At 42.1% G+C, this 11,906-nt stretch overlaps 2 long non-coding RNA genes across 5 annotated transcripts; one reads left to right on the top strand and one right to left on the bottom strand.

The window, feature by feature from the left end:
* The first annotated feature begins 230 nt into the window (after positions 1-230).
* Positions 231-5,351, top strand: LOC132020885 (uncharacterized). The gene is made up of 3 exons (XR_009405133.1): positions 231-316; positions 3,378-3,451; positions 5,275-5,351. It is a non-coding gene; the product is annotated as an uncharacterized LOC132020885 (long non-coding RNA).
* A 553-nt stretch (positions 5,352-5,904) lies between these two features.
* Positions 5,905-8,702, bottom strand: LOC132020884 (uncharacterized). 4 transcript variants are annotated; one of them, XR_009405132.1, is made up of 4 exons: positions 8,508-8,702; positions 8,303-8,361; positions 7,460-7,633; positions 5,905-6,862 (listed from the first exon to the last, which is right to left on the bottom strand). It is a non-coding gene; the product is annotated as an uncharacterized LOC132020884 (long non-coding RNA). The 4 variants fall into 4 exon arrangements; XR_009405131.1 differs by lacking the exon at positions 8,508-8,702 and adding an exon at positions 8,449-8,505; XR_009405129.1 differs by lacking the exon at positions 8,508-8,702 and having other exon boundaries at positions 8,303-8,391.
* Positions 8,703-11,906: the final 3,204 nt, after the last annotated feature.

The following is an 11,906-nucleotide window of genomic DNA, read 5'->3' as shown; positions in this document are numbered from 1 at the left end:
GGCAGAGACCCAGACAGATTGGAACATGCAAAGATAAGAAGTGGATGTTCTTTATCGATGGCATCCATCATCTCAGGCAAAAGGGAAACAGGAACCAGCTGAGAGTGAGAAGACTTGGGGAAGTCCTCTGGGAGGGGGAGTGAAGTGGCCAGGGTCCGCGGCGGACAAAGCCAAGTTCCTCAAGAAGTCTGGCTTCCTGAGTTCACAACCACACAGCCAGCGTGCTGGTGGTTTTCTCCAACTACATTCAGCTCCTCCTCCGTGTGAGAGGGGAATGGCAGAGAGGGGGGTTGACTCCACATGGAGGCTCTGCCGGGTGAGTGCAATGAAGGGAAAGGGGGCAAGAGACTGTGTGATACACGCGTGCGAGAGTTACAATGATGGGCCACGTGGTCTAATCTGAGGAAGAAGAGTGAGCAGTCAGGGACAGAAAATGGGGGAAAATGGGATAAAAAGGTAAAGTGAATAGATTAGAAATCTCCTATTGGGATTTCACAGATAACACAGGGAATATTAAGACTGCATCCTTCTTTGGCATGAGAGTATAATTATAATGTCAAAGAAATTTCTTCTTCTTTCCCTCCCCTCCCCCTCCCCCTCCTCCTTCTGCTTCTTCTTCTTTTAGCAATTTCCTATAAGCTAAAAAGTGCTCTTTGAATAGACACTTTACTGATGAAAAACACGAATTGAAAACCTCTCCTAAAAAAGGCATAAATACCAGTACAGAGAGTGTGAAAGAGACATAAACACCCACAGCACGAGTGTGAAAAACTCCTAATTGGGTTATTTCTGAAATAAAAAAGTATTTTAAAGAGGGAGGTATACATTCAAGCAAATAACACTGAGATTATATTAGGCCTATTGGTTTCTGCAATTCTCAGCAAAAGGGAAGTTTCACTCAGGCAGGAAGATCCCCCGTGAAGTAGGTTCATTTCCATCTCCCCATGGGCACAGCCTGAGTCACAGCTCGCTCCTAAGCTGGGTGCTTAGAAAAGCAAATTAACTATTTCAAGTCAGCAGGGAAATCATGCTTACAGCAATAGTGATTGTAGAAGTTTTGAAATTATGTAGCACTGACAAAAAGCCCTCTAAGGTGACTTTGCCATGATGCAGAATAGGGCCTAGGGGCCCACAGAGCCCTGTGACAGCAACAGCATTTTAAAGGATATTTGAGCAAAACAGAACAAAGTGAGAATCTGGGTTTCCCCAGATATGACCTAATTTTACACATGGTAATGAGTGGCTTAGATAGGCTCATACGTAAGTTCTAAATCTGATCTAGGAGAACTTTGTTAATTTTCCTTTTTTATCTTTTTTGACCATCTTCTGTGTTTTCCTCAGCTACATTCTCAGGAGAGCAGGAATTAGATCAGGGACATTTGCGGAAGGAACCAAGTACATTCTAGGCTGGTGTTCGAAAGTATGCACTGCATAATCATTACAATTGTGGTATCCCCGGGGCCTGGACATGTTACAAAAATCCCCCTTGAAGAGATTCCAGGTTCTGAAGTCTTATCTTTGTCTGACTTTGATGACCTTGAACTACTGGGTCCAAGACTTCTACTCCTCTCCCATGATATTAGCTGCCCAGCCGAGATCCAGACATTTCTCACCCATGCCTGATGAATAGTAGGGATGGACATTATTATATCTTCATCTGACAGAGAAGGAAACTAGGTTTAAGAAATTAAGTAAGTAACTGAGCTGAGATTCAGACTCAGACTTAGAAATCCAGATCTAACTGATTAAAAACCTCTTGTTCCAGATGGGATCAGAGGGAGACAAAACATAAGAGACTCTTAATCTCACAGAACAAACTGAGGGTTGCTGGGGGTGGGCGGGGGGACAGGGTGGCTGGGTTATGGACATTGGGGAGGGTGTGTGCTATGGTGAGTGCTGTAAAGTGTGTAAACCTGGAGATTCACATACCTGTACCCCTGGGGCTAATAATACATTACATGTTTAAATAAATAAATAAATAAATAACCTCTAGTTCCTTTGACCAAACCAGACAGGGCTCCTTTTAAAAGCTGGTGCCTCCCTGACTCCTTACTTCTTTAATTTTAAAGCTTCCTGACCCCATGGGGCTAACTCTACTTGCATAAACGCCCCCTTCCCAGCATCCTATGACCTTAAAGCTCTCAGGTGGGAACAAAGGCTTTCAGGGCCAGGAGATCAAAGGCCTTCCAGTCCTTACCATACCGGGGGTGGGGGATGGGGTAGCAGGGAGTGGGGGGGTGGGGGGGATGGGGTAGCAGGGGTTGGGGGGGTGGGGGGGATGGGGGCGGTTGATCCTGCTCTCAGGTAAAAGCCTCAGTTTCATTCAGGGGAAAAACTGAAAGATAATACTATTACCAGGGCACCTGGGTAGCTCTTGGTTTTGCCTCAGGGCATGATCTGGAGGTTGTGTGTTCAAGTCCCACGTGGAGCTCCAGATTCTTTGTCTCTCTAACCCCTCCCCTATCCCTCCCAGCTTGCACGCTCTCTCTCCTTCTTTCTCTCAAATGAATAAATAAAATCTTTTTTAAAAAAAGATCCGCTATGGGGTGCCTGGGTGGCTCAATCAGTTATGCGACTGCCTTCGGCTGGGGTCATGATCCCAGGGTCCTAGGATGGAGCCCCACATTGGGCTCCTAGCTCAGAGGGGAGTCTGCTTCTCCCTCTCCCTCTGCCTGCCTCTCTGCCTCCCTCTCTCCATCTCTCTGTCAAATAAATAAACAAACAAACAAACAAGAAACAAAGAAGAAGACCCACTATTACCTTTTCCACAGGGTTATTGTACAAAAATAACAAATGCAAAGGATTTCATAGTGCCTAAAAATGGTTACTGTGTGTATTATAATTTTTAAAACTAGCTACCTGGATTAGACTGTCTTAGAGTTACCTCTGGTGACATCTGTTTGTTACTTTTATTTAACCTTTCGTCTCTCTAACTTGTTTAAAAGCCATTAACGTCTTGGATCATATTATTATTTTTTTGTATCATCTACACATAGCATGGGGCTTTACACAGAGAAGGTTTTCCAAAGATATTTGTTGAACTGATTTCATTCCATAAAGTATTCTCTTTAAAGATTCTATTTATTTGACAGACAGAGATCACAAGCAGGCAGAGAGGCAGGCAGAGAGAGAGATGGAGGCAGGCTCCCTGCTGAGCAGAGAGCCTGATGGAGGGCTCTATCCCAGGACCCTGGGATCATGACCTGAGCTGAAGGCAGAGGCTTAACGCACTGAGCCACCCAGGCGCCCCAAGTATTCTCTTTAAATAGCAACTGGAAGGACAATTCAAGATATACTGTGGATTTTGAGAATGTGTTTCTTTTTTCCCACTAAGTGGCTCTTTGTTTCTTTTCCCCTTCTGTGCCCCTCTTTTGAAGTGCCACTTGGGGGCAGCATTGAGTCAGCTTGCACTTCGCTGTCCGGGAGGAGAAGAAAACCCAAAACTCCAAAGGTAGGTAGGAGCTGACAGATAGGAAATGAATAATTCTCAAAATACGTCACTGGCTTTAAAATGACTACGCACTTTGCTACAGAAATCTATTTAAAAGCAGCACACCCTTCTTCATGCCTCATGGGAGCTTTTGAAGGTAAATGATTTGTTTTCCTTCTCACCCTGGGGGGCAAGGCAAACTGCAAGACATTTAACCATTTACTCACACAGCAAAACAGAGCCAATGTGCCTGCCACACCATAAAGGAAGATGCACTTAGTATACATTTATGAAGTGGAAAAGGCACATCCACTGCTCCCATTAAATACTACCTTAATAATTGCAATAATTAAATTAGTTCAATGAAACTGACATACAATGTTCCATCAGTCGGATTCTTGCCCTGCAACACTAAAGAGAAAAAGTTAAGGGCAGTGGCACGAGTTAGCAGAGGTTTTTTGTTTGTTTTTTTTTTTTTTTTTAGCTAAGCAGCCTTCTAAAACGCTCTATGCCTAGTGCAGGGTCGATCCAATCTCCCACAGTTATATTTATGTCACTGCAAATACACGCTTAGAAACTCTAACGATGCTCAGAACTTTTGCCCCTGGATAGTACAAGATCCTTACCAGACAAAACCAATGTGTTAATTGTTTGATAAAACAAAGATTTAGACATTTCAGGTGTTTTTTTAAGGGACAAAAAGAAAGCTTGTAGAGGAACACCTCTGCCCAGCAACTAAGCTCTGTCTGTACTCCTCGCCAGAATCTGAGGAAAAACCATATACTTTTATACCAGTAAGGTTTCCACGAAATCAAAGAGAAAGGTGCAATAGGATACACCGGTTTCTCCACAGGCTCACAACCTAATTTCCGTGATATCTATTCCGCGATTTATTACAGAGGCATTGATCCTTCCCGTAGTCATTCAACAAACACTCAGAGAACATCAGGTATGTGTCCAGTACTAGCAATATAAGGATGAAAGGCAAATCTGTGTTTTAAAGAAGTTTATGGTCGGGGGCGGGGGTGGGAAGGAACACATACACACACGCGTGCATGCCCACACACGCACGCCTGTGAATAATTTCAATCACACAGATTTCCTTTAGGCTTGGAATCTATGATTCTTCTCGCAGCGAAATAAAATGACAGACACTTCAGATGGTAGTTCCAGAGAGCACAGACCTCATTCGATAGATCAGGAGAGTGAGCCCGGGGATGTTAAAAGTTGTCAGTGGGTATTTGTGTCTTCCTGAAACGGCCATTTTGAAATTCTAACTCCAGAGGTGATGGTTTTAAGAGGGGGAACCTGTCAATGGAAAGAAAGCCAACTTCAAAGTAGGCTAGTAAATACCTTACTCGTTGTTTTACCACAGACTATATACCCTGGGAGACTGTCTCTCAGATTGTTCTAGAGAACTGCTCCAAAGCTTGTTAGTTAAGGGGAATTATAGAGGTATATACAAAGGGGAGAAAGAGATACATCTGCTGGCAAGCAGCTCTCCAAATACTTGCCCATAACAGGGTATAGTTTGTTAAGGTTTTAAATATCAGGTTTGCTGGTGTCCACACAGATACAAGAAAGACCCTCAGGTCACCTTAATATATTACGTTTCTATATCTGATCAAAAACACTGCATGTATACCTCAGCTTACTTGGTCTTCCATTTCTCCTTGTTTTTTATTTTTCCTTGCAGTCACTTGAGATGGTCACAGAAGGCTGACATCAGCTGCCTATATTATGCATTGGGGTTTGAGGGCACGGGGCTTGGGAAAAGGATTAGGTCATGAAGCTGGAGCCCTCGGGAAAGGGACCCAGGAGAGCCCGTTCTCTTTCTCTGTCAGGTGAGTACCTGGTAAGAGGGCAGCCATCCGCGAAGCAGCAGAACATTCTCAGCAGAACCGAATCTACAGGCATCTTGACCAAGGATTTCCCAGACAGAAATAAATGTTTGTTATTCAAGTCACCCCAGTGTGTGGTAATGTGTTATAGCAACCCACCCAGAGTAAGACAATGGGGACTTACTGGAAATCCATTTTTGTGTTTCTATGACTTTACTGAAGTAAAAAAGGATTTCAAGTCATGTAGAAAAAGAAAAGAATTAACACTAAGATACTTGTTCTGATGAAAATTATGCAACTAGGATGCCCATCCTGTCAGTGGGAAAGCCACAGTCCCCATAGCTGGGTTGAGGTAGTTATCCAAAAAAGGAAAATAACCTTTATATGTTTCCTTTCCTGACTCCTCCCATGTTCCTAACTGCTTTGGGGCAGTTTTTTCCTTACTGGGTCATCTAGCTGGGGACATACCAGCCTGTTTTCAGTCCCTTTCCTTCAGTGTTCCTTTACTATGGGCCGTTTTTGATTTTCATGTGTAGTAGTTAATCCCAAACAGGCTAATTTTCTCCCAATAGGAACCAACCATAAATGCGCTGTGATCAAAGCTATGTAATGACTCATGTTTGGTTTCTGGTTTTTTAAAGACATTATTTATTTATTTGGGAGAGAGAGGAAGAGCACAAGCAGGGGGAGGGGTAGAAGGAGAGGGACAAGCAGACTCTCTCTGACGTGGGGAGCCTGACTTCACTTGGGATGGATCCTAGGACCCTGAAATCATGATCTGAGCCAAAGTCAAAGGCTTAACCGACTGAGCCGTCCAGGCATCCCTGGTTTCCATTAGAACGTTATAAAACTCTACCTTTACATTGCATCTCTAAACAGATATGCCTGTTTTTTTCATTGTCCTTATATTTTTCACTCTACTTTTGGAATTCAGATTATAAAGTATGTGTGTTGTCAAAATACGTGTTAATATATTTTATCCCAATATTGGGCCTCATGCTTTTAACCCTCAATAGCATAAATTAACAATGCTACCTATTCTGAAGGAACATGGGAAGGGGTGGCTTTTCTCTTCCCGCCACGTGTGGACACTCCCCACTTGACAGCTAAACCAGAGAACACCCAGGTTGTAGAGACTGTTCTACACACGTCAGCTTGTAAGTGGACACTTTAGGCACAAGACCAGAAAACCTGAAAGAAAAGAGGGAGATTTTATGGAAGAAAACCTCTCTTCCACCCAACACCCTCCAATTGTTGTGGGGACAGGAGATAGGAGGCAAAGTGCTCAACCAGTTGAGGAAACTAGTGAGAGAGATAGCATCTCTTCAGCTCCTTCTCTGAGAGCTGGCATCTTACACAGATGTCAGTGAGGGGGTTGGAGGGCAATGTTGTATCCACTGACAACTTTGAGTTTGCCACAGGCTCCAAGGCGAGGTCAGGGCAGAACCTCAGATAGAATGATCTCCGTCTATAATAGACGACATGTGACTAGGGACAGTCCCTCTGCACTGATACAAAAAGTTCTCCTGGACCCAGATGTCTCCCTCTCTCCGCCCTCTGTGAACAGGTGTGATGGGAGCAGGACTTCCACCTGTGTGTGAGAATTACACAATTAAACCATGGATGGGAACACAGAACAGTGAATGAAATAAGATGTAGATAGAGAAGGAGGAAAGAAAAATGCTGGATTCAATAGAAGAAACATCTCAGAGATGCTAGATTACATTTCCTGCCGAGAACAGAACTGGACACGGAGAACCAAAAATTAAACTGAGACATAGAAATTTTTTTTAAAGCGGTATTTCCAATACCTGGAATCTTGTCAATGATCATGACCATAAAAATGTATGTCTAGCATGCAAATATTCCATTATAAATATAAATTAGTTATTTAACACTGTGTCATCCCCAAAACTTGCCCCCACTATCCTACAGCCTTGGATGAATGGGGCCCATTGAATCTTGAATCTGTTTTTATCACTTAAAGTCCAGAGGTGTTGGTGCTGTTTACACAGACTTAATTGTTCTGTTAATATCACCTCTGATGTTTACAGTAGAGGCCTGTTTGTCCTGAGTCTAAAAGTAGAAAAGAAGCATTTACCGAAATATATTCATCTTTAGCTGTGAGAGAGGTTAACAAGGCATTTTATATGATTATTATTAGCAAATATGCATTTAAATTCCTTACCCATTAGGAATTCTCAGATGTCCATACAGATTGTGTTCTGAAGTAGATAAAATCTCCCAGGGAGGAGGTTGGATGCAAGTCGGTGAGCCTAAGTGATACCAGGGAGTCTGAGGGGTCCTGCTGGTTCCAGAAGGTTCTGGATGCACATGTCTCCTTTAAGAGGTCTTATATTTCCTGAGTTCCAAAGAGAAGGGAGAAGAGAGTGATAGCAGGGTGCGGATAAAATTAAAGGGGGGGGGATTCCATTTCCTACATCATGGTGGGTTTTTTAAAAAAAACAATTCCAATGGGATCATCAAAGTAGACCTGTCTGCTTCAATATTCCTGTTCCTTTCCGCAAGGGCGGGGCGATACACCCAGATGAAGCTAAATCATCCCCAAGTAGCCTCTTAGGGAACAAAGTCATGAGACAAGAAAGGCACAAGACTCTTTGTTTTTCAGATCTTCCGATATTCCCCCCCAAATTGGGCACATCAACCATATACCTAAATCTGAGATATTTGCTACTTACAAATAATTTAAGACAACGTTAAAGATATTTCTGGTTCGAAAATCTTTGTCCCGCTTGTCTATAGCCTATAGAATATCTATATCCTATAGATAATCTATTTTAGGGTTCAAGCATTCAAAATTGTATGGCCCCTCCAACCACCCTAAAACGCATACCCAACTCACCTGTTTAAGCGGAGTGTCATGGGCTCTTCGGTACGTTAATAAAACAACCACGCTTTTTTTTTTTTTTTTTTTTAATTTTTAATTTGCATTCCAAAAGTTCTGCCCCCAGCCCTACCACTTCGGTATCCATTTACTTACACCCCAACTAAATCATAATTACCAACTCACCTTTCTTTTATAAAGGGTGCAGCCAAGGACAGTCAGGAATGAATGACAGATCCCTCCCCCTAAAACAGGACAAAATTCCATCTCTCCGGTCCCACCGGTCCCCCCCCCCCCCCCCCCCCCCCCCCCCCCCCCAGGAGGAAAGTCACCGTGGGCTTGGAAAGAGCATCACGCACTGTGGGTACACCGCCCCCTCCCCTCCGCAGACCTCCCCACTGTGCCTCTCAAAGTGCCGTCTGTAACCAATTGTTCCTGCTGAATAACAATGCGAGCTGCAGGGCCTTTCCGCCTGCCTGCAAATAGATTAGGCTGCGCGCTTTTCTGAGCGCTACGACAGCACCCGCGAGCCCCCAGGAGCCCATTATCAGCCGCCAACAGATGGAGCCTATCAGCGCGCTGTCAGTCATCCGCACCTGTGGATTGCGCGCCCCGGCCAAAAAATTAATTGCTTAGAAATATATAATCGGTAGACTTAGATCGGAAAGGATTAAAGAAAAAAAAAAAAAGCAGTTAAGCAACGGAACAAGGAAAAACCATACTCCACTAGGGAACCTTATCAACGTCCGCATATCTAAATGTGGGGACGCATTCAGCATTTGATTTGGTTTTCAAGCATCAGAGGAACAGCGCGATTAGAACCAAAATGTCTGAAAAGTTAAAAAAAAAAAAAAAAAAAGGGCAACTTGAAAGAAGGCATAATGCCCATTGCTTCAAAGTGGGTCATCCGCATGCATTCTGAAGAAAACAACACCCTCCACACACACCCCCAATTTCACATTCAACCTGATGGTTTCTTCGCTCTTCTTATTTCTCCTTTGCCATGTTTTTCAGTTTTTCATATTTTACTGCTTCTAAGATTTCAGCCCCAGCAGGGAGATGTTTTCTGTTTTCCTTTCTTTTCCACAAAGGTTTCATGGGCCTATTTTTATAACTCATATATTTCTAGCTTCCCTTATAGAGTTTTTTTTTTTTTAATAGAAAAAAGTAGTCTTGATTCCATTCCAAAAATCTCCCTCACTCTGTGGCCTTTGGTTCTTTATCTTTTTTTTTTTTTTTTTAATCACAGTTACCTGTAAAATAAAGCTTGGGGATGCCTCGGTTAACTCTCAGTGGGTTAAGCCTCTGACTTGGGCTTAGGTCATGATCTCAGGGTCTTGGGATGGAGCCCCTCATCAGGCTCTCTGCTCAGCAGGGAGCCTGCCCCCCCACCTCTCTGCCTACTTATGATCTCTCTGTCAGATAAATAAATAAAATCTTAATAAAATAAAATAAAATAAAATAAAATGAAGCTTGATTGCAAAGACCCCTTGCAGCTCTGAAATCTCGTAGGACTCCATAAAATCTGTCTCCTCCGCCATTTAGAAAAAGCTTAGACAAAATATGGGGAATGGAAGCAAGGGATATGGGGGGAGGGGAACGACCCTAGGAGGAGTGCATGTTACATTGCCCAGCCCAGCACTTTTCTTCGAAAATCTCTCCAATGAAACAACAGATCATTATTACTGGGGTCATAGGGAGGAAGTATGGTTCAGTAATTATGGGGCAGTAGTTGGCGTTATCTTAATTGAAAAATTAAATACAGTTTTAACCTGTCGACATTTTGCCTTATTTTAGTTTTAAAACAAATGTTGTCTTTGATCCCGGTACAGCAAAGCTGTGTCTAGTCCACATTTTGAATTGAAATACTTTTTTTTTTTTTAAACTCTGCGAATAGACTTTTAGGGGCAATTAAATTCAATTAACAATAAATTAATTCGATAAACTTTTCTCATTTATCACGCATCCACTTCTAGCGTATGCGGGAAATAAAATATAGTGCCTTTTCTCAAGGAATTTGAAATTTAGAAGTCTGAATAAAAACAAGGGCTCAAATTAAAATGATAGAAATAACACTAGCCATCACTTCTTGAGCATTTATGATGTGTCTTTAGTCACTTAACACATGTCCACCGCCTCTAGTCTTGACAATGCTGCAAAATGTCATCGTTATCCTGTATTTTCTTTTTAAGACTCCAGCTTTTAGAGCGGTTTTAGATTCACAACAAAACTAAAAGAAGGTACATATATTTCCCATATGCCCCCTACCCCCTCACATACACAGCCTCTTCTATTACACCTCTGATCAGAGCGCTACATTTATTACAATTGATCGACCTACATGGACACATCATTAACAACACAGGCACCCAAGTCCATGGTTTATGTAAGGGTTCACTCTTGGTGTTGTATATTCTATAGGTTTGGACAAATCTATAATGACATGTATCCATCATTAGAGTATTGGATAGACTAGTGTTATTGCCCTAAATATTGTCTTCTACTATTCTTCTAAATATTGTCACCTACTCATCTCTTCTCCTACCCCATCCCTGCCATCACTGGTCTTTTTTTGGATATCTCTATAGTTTTGCATTTTCTAGAATAGCATATATTTGGAATCATACAGTATGTAACCTTTTCAGAGTACGCACTTAATAATATGTAGTTCAGGCTCCTCCGTGTCTTTTCATGGTTTGTTAGCTCATTTCTTCTTAGCACGGAGCAATATTTCATTTTCTGGATTCCGCGGGTCATAGTTTATTAATCCAGTCACCAAATGAGGAACATCTTGGTTGCTTCCATGTTTTGTCAATTGTGAATAAGGCTGCTATAAATATTCATGGGCAGGTTTTTGTGTAGACATAAATGTTTGACTCCTGGGGGTAAAAACCAAGGACAGCGATTGCTGAGTCATATAGGAAAAATATGTTTAGTTTTGTTCAGAAACTGCCAAACAATCATCCAAAGTAGCTGCACAGTTTTGCATTCCTACCAGCAGTGAATGAGATGTCCTGTTGCCTCACATCCTCGTCAGCACTGGATGTTGTCAGTATTCTGGATTTTGGCCATTCTAAGAGGGGTGTCTAGTATCTCTTTATTGCTCTCATTTGCATTTCCCTCATGACATGGTGTGGAGAATCTTCCCATAGGCTTGTTTGTGTTCTGTATATAGTCTTTGGTGAGGGGTCCATGACAGACTTTGGCCCCTTTTTTTTAATCGGGTTGTTCGTTTTCTTACGGTTTAGTTTTAAGCATTGTTTTTATGTTTTTTTCTAACACTCCTTCATCAGATGTATCTTTTGCAAATTTTTCCCCCCAGTCTGTGGCTTGTCTTCTTAATTTTCTCAACATTGTCTTTTGCAGAGCACAAGTTTTTTAATTTTAATGAACTTCAGCTTATTAACTGTTTCTTGAATGGATTGTGCCTTTTGAGTTATATCTAGTCACTAACTTACCCAGGGTCATTGAAGGGTTTTCCCATATTACCTTCTATGGATCGTATAGTTTTGCAATTTATATTTAGGTCTATGATCCATTTTGAGTTAATTTTTGTGAACGGTTTAAGGTCCACATCTAGATTCATTTTTTCACATGTGTTTGTCCACTTGTTCCTGCACCATGTATTGAAGAGACTGTCTTTGACCCATTGTTTTGTTTTTCCTCCTTTGTCAAAGATCAGTTGACTTTATTTATTTGGTTCCATTTCTGGGCTCTCTATTCTGTTCCATTGGTCTGCTTATTTATTCTTCTTCAATACCATATGGTCTAGAGTACGTTAGCTTTTTTT

Source organism: Mustela nigripes, chromosome 6, assembly GCF_022355385.1.
Source record: "Mustela nigripes isolate SB6536 chromosome 6, MUSNIG.SB6536, whole genome shotgun sequence".
In the NCBI taxonomy this organism is placed as follows: Eukaryota; Metazoa; Chordata; class Mammalia; order Carnivora; family Mustelidae; genus Mustela; species Mustela nigripes.
The sequence above is the reverse complement of the archived record's forward strand: the minus strand, read 5'-3'. Positions and strand labels throughout refer to the sequence as shown.